This window comes from Canis lupus, chromosome X, assembly GCF_003254725.2.
Source record: "Canis lupus dingo isolate Sandy chromosome X, ASM325472v2, whole genome shotgun sequence".
Lineage (NCBI taxonomy): Eukaryota > Metazoa > Chordata > Mammalia > Carnivora > Canidae > Canis > Canis lupus.
In genome coordinates, this window is record NC_064281.1 from 14,721,088 (window position 1) to 14,733,322 (window position 12,235).

At 43.3% G+C, this 12,235-nt stretch overlaps 1 protein-coding gene across 4 annotated transcripts in view; it reads left to right on the forward strand.

Annotated features, from left to right (window-relative positions):
* Positions 1-12,235, forward strand: part of PPEF1 (protein phosphatase with EF-hand domain 1) — a 122,764-nt gene that overhangs the window by 7,890 nt on the left and 102,639 nt on the right. For 2 of the 4 annotated variants that reach the window (XM_049107512.1, XM_025437985.3), the window contains exon 2: positions 596-839. The exons of the other annotated variants lie outside the window; for them this stretch is intronic. The gene's annotated coding sequence lies outside the window, so the exon portion shown is untranslated. The remainder of the gene's footprint in view (positions 1-595; positions 840-12,235) is intronic. 4 annotated transcript variants of the gene reach the window in all.

Sequence of the window (12,235 nt, forward strand, 5' to 3'; positions counted from 1 at the left end):
GAATGCTTAATGGAGCAGATGAGTTCAATGAAATCGGGGTAGGCATAGAACCATAGGATCGAAAGTTAGCCTTCTTCCTCTGTTTGTTTAGCCAACTCTGGTAGACTTTAGGTTTTGTGTATGGAATTTGGTATGAGGATGAGGTCCCTTCTCTCCCTCCTATGGAATATGGTATTTTATATGCTTTATATATGTGTGTGTGTGTGTGTGTGTGTGTATATATATATATATATATACTTTAATATAATTTATATTTGGGCAATCTTTATAGTGTGGAATTGGGCACCTTGATGTAGAAGGAGTATTGGCCACCAATCATATGATTGTAAATGTTGGGGAGGCCCCCTAACCTCTCGGAGCTTTGTGTCCTCTCCTATAAAATAAAGGACCTTTCTGAGCAACTCTAGAGGACCAAAGTGTCTTACCACATTACAGGCTCACCTATGACATTGCCCTGGGCCAAGAACCTCATGATGCTCTTGCAAGGGGACTCCACTGTGGGCTTAGATCAGTTTTGCTTAATTCCCAGTGCCTTGATACAAGAGGGAGTTGCATAAATGTATATTCTTGTTTTATTTTTATCTTGGAATGGCAGATTATAGCTCCTGCAGAAGGAAAATAAGAAGAAGTAAGAAATTACCATTACTCTGCCATTGACTCATGCTAGATGTCAAACCGAGATACATGTAAAACGCAAGCACATACAAGCTAAAGGAACAGATTGTGGCAATATTTAAAAATATCGCAACTCTCTAAATAAGAAGCAGTTCTGATAAGCCTATTTGGCATTCATGCAAAACACTCGTAACTCTGAAAAATCTGAATTGTACATTGCCAAGGTAAATTACTTCTACGAAATAATTATAGATGCAAGTATATTGGATTATATGATAATACCTGTCTCCCTTGGCTTATAGATACCCCCCTCTCCTGGGCCTCTTCCTTTCCAGATTGTTGCTTTTTTAGTCTCCTTTGTTCCTTCCTCCTCCTCCTCCTTTCCTTTAAATGTCTCAATTCCCCAGGCTGCTGCTTGTGCCCCTCTTGCCTACCTCTATAAGCTCTCCCTGGCTGTTTCATCCTCCTGAACCGCTTCAGTTGTTATCTGTAACCTGATGAGAATCTGTAGACCTGATTTATTTCCTGGGCTCTAAACTCAGGTTTCTGCTGCTAATGGGACATGTGAATTCATTCTTTTTCTCCACCTCCCCTTCATGTCCTACCCCTATGCCCCTTTAATACTCTATCACAGTTAATGACATTGCTCACCAGACTGTAGATGACGAGAGGGCAGGGATCGCGTCTGTCTTGTCCACCACGGTACACCCAGCACTCAGTGTAATGCCTAGCATGGGGTAGGCACCCAGTAAATACTGAAGAAGTGATTAATCCAAACCGGAAACCTCCCTCACTTTCTATACCCAGTCGGAGACTTGTGGGATTTATTATAGGATAGGCTTTCACATTTGGGCCCCTTCTCTCCCCAGCAGCGCTGCTTTATTTTTTATTATTTTTTTAAAGATTTATTTATTAATGAGAGACATAGGCATAAGGAGAAGCAGGCTCCCCATGGGGAGCCTGATGCAGGACTCCATCCCAGGACCCTGGGATAGCCGCTCAACGGCTGAGCCACCCAGGTGCCTCCCCCACCCCTCACCCCCCAGCACAACTTTAATCCAGCCCTTAGCATCTCCTGGATTGTTGCCAGGGCTTCCTCACTGGGCTTCCTGTGGCTTCCAGATCCTCATCATCTGACCCACAGAGTGATCTTTCTCAAACTTGAATCTAATCAGATTACCCTCAGGCTTCCCTTCACTTAAAAACTGAGTTGGCCGTCTGGCAGCTTCACACCACATCCGTGGGGCCTGTACAGTGTTGTGTTTTTTTTGTTTTGTTTTGTTTTGTTTTGTTTTGTTTTGAGAAGATGAGAATGATTGCCTTTTATTGATTCTAAGATGTCCATGTTTTTCACATTTTAGCACCTCTGAGATGGGAATGTGTCTTAAAATTCACGGAGGGTCATGGTTTGATGGGTGGCTTTTTTCTTTCTTATTGGTACATAAAATAATGAAATACCTTATAATTGGTGGCATCCTAAATTTGCAGAAATATACTGACATTTAAAAGTAGGGAGATTTTACATAAAAATATGTTCAGCTTCTCTTGAAAAATTACATCGGGCAACCCTGGGCCAGGATTTCTGGATGGCAGCCTAAGTGGGAGCTGCCAGTAAGTAGCAGCTGCCTCACTTAGACAAAAACTCTCTAGAATCCACCTATGCTGCTTTTATTCATTTATATTACCTGCTCCAGCCCACGCAAGCATTTGAAATTGTAATCCCTGACTGATGAGTTAAAGTCTGAATTCTTTGTTGTGATTTACAAGAATGATCACAGCTGGCACCAACCTACCTCCCCATCCTCTGCTCTATACACCCTCTCTCTATCCCCCAGTCTCAGGAAACATTACTCACATATAACATGCGCCCCTGCTCCCTGGAATGCCTTTTCCCACCTTTCATGTTCTATGAAATATTTCCTCACTTCCCCTGGCAGAACTAATATCCTTCTAGAATCTAACAGTACGTGGACATATCTCTGTATCTACACCTCCTGTCTTGAAATTACTCGTGCACAGACCTGTGTCCCTTGTTAAACTGTGAACCTGGAAGGGAAATGGATCAGAATGTATTCAGTTTTGTTTCTGCCTTGTAGCTAGAACATGCTCAGTAAGTATCTGTTGAATAAAGAATGGTTGGAGTGTGTTTTTTGCCTGGGATCTCTGTTTTTTTTTTTTTAGTTTTGCCCATGTATAGAGAGCTTAAGATGAAGTCAGACGGAAGGGCAAGTGTTTTTCTTAGAGCTCGAAGTTTGCAGTAGAAGGCGCTGCTTCTGGCTGTGGTTTCGGGAAGCCCTTGGCAAAGTCAGCCCCTGGGGACTTTACTATCTTGCAGACCCTAAGACACTAGACCAGAGCCAGCTCTGAAACTTTTTATTTTAAAATTTGTGTAGAGTAAAATCAACTCATACAGTTTTGTGAATCTGGACACATGGATAGATTAGTGTCACCTAATTATGATACAGAACATTGCCCCCCAAACTTGTTCTTGCTACTCCCTTGTAGTCACACCCTCCCCCACCCATAAACCCTGACAACCGCTGATCAGTTCTCTATCACCATGGGTCTTCCAAGAATGTCATAGAAATGTATGTGACCTTATAAGCCGTGTTCTTTTACTCAGCCTAATGCCTTTGAGATTCATTCAGGTTGTGTGTATCAATAATTTGTTCCTTTTTTTGTTAAGTAGTATTCCACTGTACAGAAGTCCCACAGTCGTGCATCCACTCACCCACTGAAAGACATTTGGGCTGTTTTCTGTATTTGACCATATGAACCTGTGTAGAGGTTTTTGTGTGAATATAAACTTTCACTTCTCTAGGTAAATACCCAGGTGTAGGATGATGGTGTCCTATGGAAAGTGTATGTTCGACTTTACAAGAAACTACCAAACTATTTTTCAGGGTAAATGTACCATTTTTCATTCTCACCAGCAGAGTATGAGAGTTCTAGTTGCTCCACATCCTAACCAGCACTGGGTGTGACTGGATTGTTGTTAACTATTCTAATAGGTGTCCTGTGTTATCTTGTAGCTTTATTTTTTTTTAAGATTTTATTTATTGTTTCATGAAAGACACACAGAGAGAGACACAGACACAGGCAGAGGGAGAAACAGGCTCCCTGCAAGGAGCCCGATGTGGGACTCAATCCCAGATTCCCAGACTACACCCTGAGCTGAAGGCAGATGCCCAACCGCTGAGCCACCCAGGCGTCCCTTGTGGCTTTAATTTGAATTTTTGCTTCCTCAAATCCAGGTTGCAGAAACTGGAGGGAAGAAAATGGCCACCTCACCCCCAGTTTTGTGGTACTTCAAACTCTCATCTTCCTCAGTCTTCCTTCTGCTACTTACTTTTCAGAGTCCTTGTATTACTTATTCATTGCTATGTAACAGATTTCCAAAAACCTTAGAAGCTTAAAATGCACATTTATGATCTCACAGCTTCTGTGGGTTAGGAATCCAGACATAGTGTACCCGGGTCCTCACGAGCTGCTGCAGTCAAGGTGTTGGCTAGGCTACAGTCATCGGAAGGCTTAACTGGAGAAGGATCCACTTCCAATCTCAAGTGATTGTTGGCAGGACCCAGTTCCTTGAGGTCTGTTTGACCGAGGGCCTTTGTTCCTTGCTGGCTTTTGGTCAGAGACTTCCTTCAGTCCTCTGCCATGTCAGCCTCTCCAGCATGGCGGCTTACTTCCTCAAAAGCACTCAAGTTGTGACGGAGCCTGCTAGCAAGACAGAAAGGCAGTCTTCTATAACCTAGACATGGAGGCAATAGCCTAACATCTTTGCCATGTTTTACTGATTAGAAATCAGCCAGTAACTAGGTCCAGCCTTACACTGCAGGAGAGGGGATTACATAAGAGCACGGATACCAGGAGGCAGGGATTTGTGGGAGCCATCTTGGGTCTGCCTGCCACAGTGCTCAGGTAAGATGCTCCATGGATTCTGTTCTGGGTGTTTTATAGCTTCATTCTGCAGGAGAGATGGGTGGTGTGGGTAGAGTGCCTTTATTCTACCCAGACCATGACTCTCTATGCAGCTTTCTGATTTTATTTCTGAAAATTCGGGGTTAATTTAAGGAGCTTGTGTGGTTTTTGTTTTTGACTTAAGCCATCTAGGACCAAGCTAGGGCTAGATGAAGCAGTAGTCAAACTTTAAATTCCTGTACCTACCAATCTTCTGTTTATTAAATTACAACCACGGAAAGGTCAACTTTTGTAGCCTTTTCAAAGCTGCCCTTGTAAACTTCAACGTGTAATGACAGCTGTTTTAGCCTGTCATCGTGGCTGCTGACCAGGTGACCCCAACAGATACATCCGGCCAGCACTGGCCTTTATGAATGTCTTTGCCTTGCTAGTGATTTGTAACCCACCTTTAATTTCTTTTAATCATTCTCAAATGACTTGCCAAAGCTGGCATCTCTTTTCTCTTACTCATTGTGCCTTTTCAATACCCAGAATTCATCCCTGGAAATAAGCTTGATTCTTTCTCTTTATTGAAACATAAAATTACTTGGTATTCTTTTCTTCTCTTTAAAGGGAACTAGGCTCTTTAAATCAAAATTCTGGGAATGGTTTTGATTGTGAACCTGTCACAGCCCAAGCTTTTTGAGAACGGTCCCCTAATACGGGTATATTAATTTATTTGTAACCAATACTACAGTACTCATATATTGTGTACATTACCAAACATACATGAAAATAGGAAATTCAAAAAGAATTTAAAAATAGATAAAAATACGAGTTCTAATATTTTGCTTTCTACTGTCCAAAGGGGGTGCTGCTGGGCATTGAGGTATCAAAGGCCCCGAGTGGGCAGACACCTTAAGTACCACCAAATAGGTCTGCACATGTTGCTTCTGTTCTCGGTCTAGTCCCAAATCCAGTGGCTCGCTCTAGAGTCTAGCATGTTCCCCGGTGTGCATCATGACCAATAATAGGAGCTGCCCATTAGAATTACTTTTCCTTGGTGGAAGATGGAACTGTGGCCAACTCTAGAATGCTTGTGGGGCAGGAGGGGTCTGGCTGCAATGCTCAGTCTCTCCCTTGTGAGGTAACCAGCCTCTCCATCCCTCTCTTTCCGTAGCTTGCTCCCACCAGAGACTAACCAAGTGTCCTGGTCTGGGTTCCCTCAGAGGCAGACCCTGAGACAAGCATTTGAGAGCAAGGAAGGCGAAGGCAAACCCAGTAGGGAAATGGGCAAGTGAGAAAGGAAGGAGGGACAGCCAAGACAGTCGAGAAAGAGTAAGTCCGGCCTGTAGGGGTGGAGAGGCTGCCTTTGTTCAGTCCAAGAAGATGGGCACTTTCCACTACCCACTTGTACGTCTAATTGCAGTATTATAATTAGGAACTCAGTTCATTCTGATTTTTGGCTTACCTCTCTCATTTCACATCCTTGTTAAGCACGGTGAAATACACATTATCTGCAAGAACACTCTTTTCTCCCTCACCTCTTCTCTTCTGAGTTAACTTCTAGCTTCCGACTGTTCAACCATCAGGTCTCAGGCAGGGCATCGCTTCTTTTTTTTTCTTTTTCTTTAACTCAACCTTATGCCCAAAGGGGGCTTGCATTCACAATCCTGAGATCAAGAGTTACCCGTTCTACCGACTGAGCCAACCGGGCACCCCAGCAGCAGCTCATTTGGAAAGCCTTCCTTCATCCTTTTCTGGGCTGGAGCTCTTTCTCTGCACCCTGTACCTGTCCTATTAGAAATCTTATCATACCATATCACTTTTATTTATTCATGTAATCTATATCTATTATGTGCCTGGCACTGGTTTAGGTACCGGGAGCTTATATTCCAATAGGAGAGAAGGATTTTAATTTGTGATTTTATTTTAATTTCTTATTTACATATGTGTTCACCCCACCTCATCATGTCCATTTTGTTCCCCCTTTATGTCCTGTCCTTTGGCACAGTGCCTGCCATGTAGGGGTGCTCAGGGTGTTGTGTTGAATTGTGTCGAATTGAAGAGCATAAGCCATCTTGGTGCAGGATGATTTGGTATTGCCATGGCCTTTTCCAACCTTTCCTGCTGGCTGTTTTCATACAGTGATGTGCCCACTGAGAGAGAAACTGACCTTGACTGTTAGGGGTACAAGTCTGTTAACAAGGGAGTTTAAAACTGTTAACATTACTTTGCCAATTATTTTTTGTGTTTTCAGGCTGGGAGAACACATCCCTGGTCAGCTGGAGGAAAGTCAGAGAGCATCTGAGAGGAGGCTGGGACCTTCATTTTGCAAACACTTAAGGTGCTGACCAAGGCAGTACAGCGTAAAAATCATAAGTAGGGTTTGGAGAATTAAAGTGCCTAGGTTCAAATCCCAGCTCTGCCACTCATTTGCTCTTTGACTTTGGACTCCAGGTCCTAAAGTGTAAATAGGGATGATAATAATAGTATATGCAACATAGGAGGGTGTGCGGATTAAATAAAATTAACACACATAAAACTAACAAGTGCCTAGAACCTAGTACATGCTCAATAAATGTTATTATCATTATTATGATTTATTCACATACGTCAGTGCTGGTTCATTTGACAGTTGGAGGCCAGCTGTAAGACTCTTTGTGGTGCTCAAAGTCACATTTCAGCATTCTTCATACTATGGAAAAAAATATGGTGAAATTCTTCATTTTAAGCAAATTCTAAGTTTTAGATAGATCACATAAAGGGTATGGCCAATGCAATGCGTGGTCCAGAGGCCAGCCGTTAAAATAACTGCCTAAATCACAAGTTCTTTCCCTTCTTTCCTTTCTTTCGGTGATTAAAGAAATATTTGGTGAATACCTTTTATTCATTTGGTGCCAGGAGTGCCAGAGGAATGAAATGGATCCCTTCCTTTCAGGATTTCAAGTGTAAAAGGACAAATTACAGTGCACCTTGGGACGCTCTATATAATTGGACCCACACATGGCTTCGAGAGCCAGAAGACAGAGTGCCTAACTCCCCTTTGGTGATTTAGGAAAAGCTTCACACAGAGGTGGCATTGGAACAACCATATGTAGACATAGCTATCATTTAACCACTGTGAATTGAATAGGCATTTGGCCAGAAACACAGCCAAAGAGCAACATTGTCCACTATTTGTTTGAGATCCTGGGTAATTACACTATCATTTACAAAGTATATGGCAGCCTCGTCGGGTCCTAGTCTTGGAGTCCCTGCCATGGAAACCTATTCGGTTGTATTGCCTCATAATGAGGCCCTCTGATAACATTTAATATGCTAATAGAAGTACAGAAGCCCAGCGCTGCCTTTCCAGTTATTTTTAAAGTGACTCCATTAGATTAAATAGCAAGCTAGGTAACCACTTCACGGGATCTCCTATGGCTCTCAAGTGCAGAAAGGAATTGGCTAAAGAGGAGCTTGGGTGGGGTTATGAAATGATTTTGGCTGGAGTCCTTTAAATCCTAGCTTGTGACGCTGACACCGAAGGCCAGGAAGCTCAGAAACAGATGCTGTGTAACCAGCCAGGCAGAAGAGGGGAGGAGAATTGCTGTGGGTGCAGCTGCAGCATGATACTGTGGGAGCACGATCACCCCGGATGGCCTGGAAGGATGCCGGAACTATGGCTGGTGGCACCCGTACTGGTATCGGCGCCTGATCTCTCGAATGTGTTCCCTCCTCTTCCTCCTCTAACTCAGCAAAATTCCAGGTCGACTTTCAGTTTCCTTTCTGCTGCTGGAGGGAGGCGAATCTCCCTTCCACAGACAAGTTCTCCATCACACAGCTATTTGAATAGCTAGAGAAATTCAACTGTCGTAGAGGAGTCTGCAGCACAGCACCCAAGGCTGCTCCCTGACCCATGCCTTTTCAAGTCCCAAGGAGGAATGTGTGGTGGTCTCACTTCTCTTAGTCATGCCCAGGTGGCTTGTAATGTTGCCTAAAAATCAGCCTTGGTTGACCTAAGTTGTTAGCCACTGAACACTTTTCCACTCTTATTTACTAAAATTCAGCGTGTGTTTTTTATTGATGCAGGTTATTTATGCCAACAGTGGCCTGGCCCTGCCTGTACGGAGCCAGGTCCCCTTGAAAGCAGTCCTGTGATCCCAGCCCAGTAACTTGAGTGTGTCCCTTTATCTCAGAGCCAGGAATAGGGCAGGGTTGGGGCAGACAGCTGCAGAGCACAGGCCAACGTGGCCTCTCTCGGATCTGTGACTCTAGGCTCGCCTTTCAGGCTGAAAGGCAAAGCAGCTGTGGCCTGTTCGAGTTATTTCTTTGTGTGGGCGCATGTGTATTTATTTCTTGATTTATTTAAGCAAGAGTTCTCCCTGCAGAGAGCTGCAGAGGTGTGAAATGTGGAGTGTGTGCATGCATGCGTGCTTGCGTGTGTATGTGTGTGGAGGGGTAATCCAGAGAGAGCTGGAATTGTACCTCTTTTGTTTCAGATCTCTATGTCCCTCATAGAGAAGGTTGTTTTCTTGTTTTTGTTTCTCTTGCAACACCTGGGGTGAGGAAAAATCTCTGCATTGGCCAAGCAGAAGAAAGAGGTAATATGTTTGTTTGTTCTTAGGTATTTTGAGCAAGCAAAAGTCTACATTATAAACGTCTATTGTGTAGCCACAGGACAGGAAATGTGCACTCCTTAGAGTTTATTTTACTGCTTTGCAATTTCTCTGAGTGATTTTTCTCAAAGATCCTGATTCCAAATCAGTTGTCATTATCTTCGAAAGGTGTACAGATGACTTTGCAATTTGAAGGGTTGCTGCCTATTTCAGATGAACTTGGTATTTGGAAAAACTCTGTGGTCACTTGGGTGAGAACTAGAAATGAGGGAAGAGTTACTTTGAGAAACCCTTCTACCCTTCATAGTGGGACATTCGCCAAAGCCCACTATGCAACTTCCTGTTCAGAAATCTTGTAGCTCCCTTGGCCTCTTGCTATCTTAGAGGATCAACTGGGTTTCCATTTCTCTGTAAGGAAGGAAAACAGAATTTCTCGCAATGTTTGATTATTCTCTTTAGTGATTTAATGCTTACATAGATTCATCAGATTGGATCTGAAACCAAGGTATAGCTACGTTTTAGTGGACATTTCTATTCTTTAACCATTGAACAGAATGGGTCTTCGGTGCTGCTGCTAGTCAGCTGTGCCACAGAGTACATACTTAATTTCTGAGTCTCAGTTCTTCATCTGTAATATGAGAGTGATGGTACAGCCTTAAGACTTGCTGTGAAGATTAACTGGAGTAGTGGAAATATAAAGCACCCACTGTGCTGGGTAAACAGTAGTCCCTTAATAAATAGTAGTGATTTTAGCTATTATTATTATCACTGACCTGGCATTCTTGCAGATCTTAGTGCTCTCACAGGAAGACAGTTCATTTCTTATGAATCTACAGTTATCTCAGGAGTAGACACCCAAGGATTTTAGTCTCTGGGAGATCCCAGACCATGCATTCTGAAGGAAGAAATTTGAGCAAACACAGTCTCGGTTCAGCACTTTTACCATGGTGGGCACCCATCTGCGCATGGCCCCTCCTGACTCATCCACTAAGAATTGTTTTTTGTTCAAGCTGGTTTTTTCCACAGTAGTCCTCAGTACAAGCCTGTAAGGTAGGCATTATTATTCCTTATTAGGAGAAAACTGAGGTGCAGAGGAATTAATGTTAATTAACTAATTAATTTAAAAAAATTTTATTGAAATAGGCTCCACACCCAGTGTGGAGCTTGAACTCACCACCCTAAGATCAAGAGCCACATGCTCTACTGACTGAGCCAGCCAGATAACCCCAGTTTGTTTGATTTCTAAACCACAGGCTCCACTGACCCATCATTAAGCAGTTAGGAACAACAGATGCTCTTGAGATGCTTTAACTCAAAAGGGTCCCCTTGCTAGGCTGTTTAGGAAACAGTGAACACCTTGGCTCTTTCTTAGAGATTCCTATTAGAGACGAATATTAACATGTTAAAGGCTCTGAGGCAGCTTGCAGTCAAGAAATCTGTTTAATCCTACTTCTCTCAACTTATTTGATTGCAGGGTCTTCTTCTTCTTCTTCTTCTTCTTCTTCTTCTTCTTCTTCTTCTCTTCTTCTCTTCTTCTTCTTCTCTTCTTCTTTTTTCTTCTCCTTCTCCTCCTTCTCCTTCTTCCTTCTCCTTCTTCTCCTTCTCCTCCTCCTCCTCCTCCTCCTCCTCCTTCTCCTCTTCCTCCTTCTCCTCCTCCTCCTTCTCCTCCTTCTTCTTCTTTCTTCTTCTTCTTCCTTTCTTCTTCTTCTTCTTCTTCTTCTTCTTCTTCTTCTTCCTTCTTTCTTCTTTCTTCTTTCTTCTTTCTTCTCTCTTCTCTCTTCTTCTTCTTCTTCTCTTTCTTCTTTCTTCTTTCTTCTTTCTTTCTTCTTCCTTCTTCTTTCTTCCTTCTTCTTTCTTTCTTCTTCTTCTTTCTTTCTTCTTCTTTCTTCTTCTTCTTCTTCTTTTTTTTCCCTATTGCTAGAATCATAAAGCACAGAGAACTACTCTTCCACAAACATAGCTTGGAAAACCTGGCACCAGGCCAAGCTGCCTCTTGATGATACAGCAACAGATGCCTTCAGACACCTTCTGGTGGTCTCCAATTTCAAAAACGAGAAAAGAATAGATGCCAGAAACCACTGCTTTATAAGCCTGACATGACCTTTGGAAGTGTAGTTTCCTTCCCCTTCTTCTCCTTTCATCTGATGAGACCAGGGAAGAGTTACCAGGTTGGTCTCACAGACTTGTCCTTATTCATTTAAGACCCCAGACATAAGGAAATGAACAAAGAAATGCTGCAGTGTTCTACTGGAAAGATAGTGGTGGCAGGGGCCTCTCTAGCACCATCAGCCTCACTCTCTGCCCTGTAATTAGACTTCAGCCACAGCCATCAGGCTGTAGAACCCATGTTTGGGTGAGTACCAAGGAGACAGCAGCAGGGTGAGCCTGAAAAGGTACTGTCCTTCATGCTCATGTCTCCACAGAAGAATTTGACCTGCTTACTTCACTCCCACTTTGCAAGGTGGGAGTGTGGTGCCAGTTGAATGACTTTGGGTTCTGGATTTGGGTTCCTCAGGGCCAGAGCTAAAGTAGGAATTTCTCTGAAGAGGCAGCATCTCTGAGAAAGGCTGAGTCTGTAGCATGGGAAACCACACTGTTCACATCTAGAATGCCAGAGGCAGAGTCCAGGTCCAGGTGGCTGAGCCAAGCTGTGGGAGTTCAAGAAAAACGTACTTTGTATGACAATAAAGAATGAATGACAACTTTGGGAGACTGGGCTAGCACTTGGAGGGTGCTTAATGGCTGAGGTGAGGTTGGCTCCAAGGGCATTATTTGTTCTTTCCTTGTATTTTCACCTTGAGAAATGAAAAGTGGTTAGGATGAAAAGAGCCAGACCTCAAACAGTTGGGCCTTCCCCTCCCCCACATACAGTAAAAGCTTTCCAGCAGAAGCCTTAGAAGCCTTTTCTTTTTCAGATTATAAGTGTGTGCCAATGATGAGTCACTGTTTCATGTTTGTGCTTTAAAACCATTCTCAATCTATAAATATTGGTAGGGGCAGCCGCACCAGGCAGGTTTCAAGTTTTTCTTGCCAAGTTCCACCTTTTCCGCAGTACATGTCACTGTCTCTGGCATCCTTGGGTCTTGGTCAATGCTGCAGAGACTCCCCACCTCTTG